This window comes from Chlorocebus sabaeus, chromosome 13 (assembly GCF_047675955.1).
Source record: "Chlorocebus sabaeus isolate Y175 chromosome 13, mChlSab1.0.hap1, whole genome shotgun sequence".
Classification (NCBI taxonomy): domain Eukaryota; kingdom Metazoa; phylum Chordata; class Mammalia; order Primates; family Cercopithecidae; genus Chlorocebus; species Chlorocebus sabaeus.
Window position 1 is genome coordinate 62,504,156 of NC_132916.1, and position 3,492 is coordinate 62,507,647.

General features: G+C 35.7%; 2 pseudogenes; one reads left to right on the forward strand and one right to left on the reverse strand.

The window, feature by feature from the left end:
• The first annotated feature begins 1,579 nt into the window (after positions 1-1,579).
• LOC103240295 (small ribosomal subunit protein uS2-like) lies at positions 1,580-2,445 on the forward strand (annotated as a pseudogene).
• Positions 2,446-3,018: 573 nt separating this feature from the next.
• Positions 3,019-3,144, reverse strand: LOC119625599 (U4 spliceosomal RNA; annotated as a pseudogene).
• Between the last annotated feature and the right edge of the window lie 348 nt (positions 3,145-3,492).

A 3,492-nucleotide genomic window follows, 5' to 3' on the forward strand; every position in this document is an offset into this window, starting at 1 on the left:
TAGTAGAAAAACTGATAAAATCTGAATCTAGAAATAGTAATAGAACAATGTTGATTTTTTTTTAGTATTGACAAATGTACCATGGTAATGTAAAATGTTATCTCTGGGGAAACTGAGTGACAGGCATACAGAAACTATCAGTAATATTTCTGCAGCTTTTTTGTAAATTTACAACTATTCTAAAATAAAACTTTTTTAAAAACCAGTTTTTTTCAAATCTCCAAATATTTGGACAGTAAGCAATACTGTTACAAATATCCCATGGCTGAAATAAAAAATCACAAGCGGTATTAGAAAATATTAGAATTAAATGATAATCACAACATTTTAAATTTTGTGGAATTTACCCCTTTACTTAGAAGTTTGGATCTGTAAATGCTTAATTAGAAAAGAATGAAGGTCAAAAATCAATGATCTACCCTTCTTCAAGCAGCCAAAAATATAAGAACAAATTAAACCCAAAGTAACTAGAAAGAAGGAAGCAATAAAGAGTGGAAATCAATGACATAGAAAACAGACAAAAGAGAAACATCAACCAAGTCAGAAATCGTTTCTTTGGAAAGTTAAATAAAATGAATAATCTCCTAGCAATACCATTCAAGAAAAAAAGGAAAATACAAGCCATCAATATTAGGAATGAAAGAGGAAACACGATTATAGAGCCTATAGACACTAAAGGACAATAAAAAAATACATAAAGAAATGTATGCCAGTAAATTTGAAACTTTATATAGATTAAATTATTTGACAAATACAAATTAACAAAACTAACACAAGAAGAAATAGAAAGTCTAAAAAACCCTATATCTGTTCAGGAAAATGAATTCATAGTTAAAATCCTCCCCACAAAGATAACTTCAACCTCAGATGTGTTTACTGGTGAATTTTATCAAACATTTAAGGAAGAAATATTACCAGTCATACACAGTCTTTTCAGAATATAGAGGACAGAACGTTTCTCAACCTGTTTTATGAGACCAGCACGTCCCTCACACCAAAACCAGACAAATATATTACAAAAAAAGAATACCACAGAGCAATATTCCTCATAAGAATAAATGCAAAAATCCTTAACAAAATACTGGCAAATTCATAAATCACAGAAATAAGAATATAACATGATCAGGTAGGACTTTTCCCCAGGAACGCAAGGTTGATTTAACATTGGAAAATTAATAGATCAATGTAATTCACTACGTTAACAAAAAATGGGAAGCATATAAACATCTTAATCGTTGCAGATGAAGCATTTGCCAAATTCAACACCTATTCATCATAAAACACACAGCATATTAAAAATATAAGGAAACTTCCTCATTTTGATTTTTGACGAAAGATCTAAAACCCTGAAAGTGTCATCACACTTAATGACAAAAATACTTAAGTCATGCTAAGATTGGGAAGAAGGCACAATGTCCACAGCACACCATTTTTATTCAATATTGCACTGAAAGTCTTAGTGCAATGAAGCAAGACCATGAAACAAACATAAAGGATCAAGGCTTTCCGCACTAACTAGAGAGGCATCCATACGGTCTGGTTCTAGATTCCCTTCATAACTTAAAGGGAAACTCACACAATGTCCAGAGCCCTTGATGTCCTGCAAATGAAGAAGTATGTCCTCAACTATCTTGCAGCAGTAACTGACTTACATTGCACCAACCTTGACTTCCAAATGGAACAGTACATCTACAAAAGGAAAAATGATGGCTTCTACACCACAAATCTGAAGAGGACCTGGTAGAAGCATCATGCTATTGTTGCCATTGAATACCCTGCCAATTTCAATATCATATCATCCAGGAATGCTGGCCAGCAGGCTGTGCTGAAGTTGCTGCTGCCACTGGAGTCACTCCTATTGCTGGCCACTTTACTCCTGGAACCTTCACTAACCAGATCTAGGCAGCCTTCCAAGAACTGCGTCTTCTGGTGGTTACTGGCCCAGGGCTGACCACCAGCTGCTCACAGAGTCGTCTTATGTTCACCCACCTATCAACCATTGCTCTGTTTGACAGATTCTCTTCTACACTGTGTGGACATTGCAATCCCATGTAACGACAAGGGCTCTCACTCAGTGGGTCTGATGTGGTGGAGGCTGACCCAGGAAGGTCTACACATGTGTGGCACTATCTCCCATAAGCACTCATGGGAAGAGGTCATGCCTGATATTTGCTTCTACAGAGATCCTCAGCACATTGAAAAGCAAGAGCAGGCTGCTGCTGAAAAAGCTGTGGCCAAGGATGAATTTCAGGGTGAATGCACTGCTCCACCTCATGAGTGCACCACTACTCAGGCTGACTGGTCTAAAGACGTGCAGGTGCCCTCTGTGCCTGTTCAGCATGTCCCTACTAAGACTGAAGCATTCAGCCTGCCACGGAAGACTGGTCTGCAGCTCTCACTGCTCAGGCTGCTGTATGGGTAGAAACAACCACTGAGTGTTCCTAAGCTGTTCTTTCACAGACTCTTAAGGAAAATAGAAGTAAGGTTGATGGAAAACAAACATTAGTTTCGAAATAAATAAGAATGACTCAAAAGAAGATGTGATTGTTTATATAGGAAAATCTCAATCAATATATTAAACAAAAAAACTTAGTTATGTTAGCAAAGTCACAGAATATAAGATGTAACAAAGTCACAGAATATAAGATGCAAAATTGAGTTGTATGTCTACAGAGTAGCAATGATTGGAAGTCAACATTGAAAATATCATATATAGTGACATCAAAAATATTATCAAAAACTTTAACAAAAGATGTATAAGACTGCTACACTAAAAATCATAAAACCTTACTGAGGGAAATTAAAGACTGAAATAAATAATAAGACATACCACATCCCTGATTTAGAGGTTTCAGTATTGCTAAGACATCAGTTCTCCCCAAATTAATCTACAGATTCACTGCCATTTTAATTAAGATCCCAGTAGACTTTGAGGGAAAAAAAAAAAAACAGAAACAGAAAAACTGATTCTAAAATTTTCATGAGAACACAAACGACCTAGAATTTAGCCAGGAAAACAAAATCTTTTTTTAAAAAAATCAAAGTTGGAGGAGTAACACTACTTGACTTTGAGACTTACTCTATTAGCAATAATTGCGCCTCAGATAGACCTCATTGGCTACGATACTGCCACTGCACAAAGCTAATTTTGAGACTTACTCTAAAGTTACAGTAATAAACACAGAGTAGAACTGGCATAAGAAGAGACACATTGAGCAGTCAAAAGAATAGAGAGTTCAGAAACAGATATGCAATCATTTGATTTTCAACATTGGCCATGAAAAATTCAATGGGGAAAAATGTTTTCAAAAATTGTCCTGGAATAACTGTAGGTCTATATGGAAAATAAAGAAACTTGACATCTACCTCATAGTATATACAAAAATTAATTTGAGAAAGACCATAGACCTAAACATAAAAGCTAACACTTTAAGCTTCCAGAAGAAAACACAGGGGAAGGGAGGAGAGAGAAGATGAGAGGATGGAAGGGGT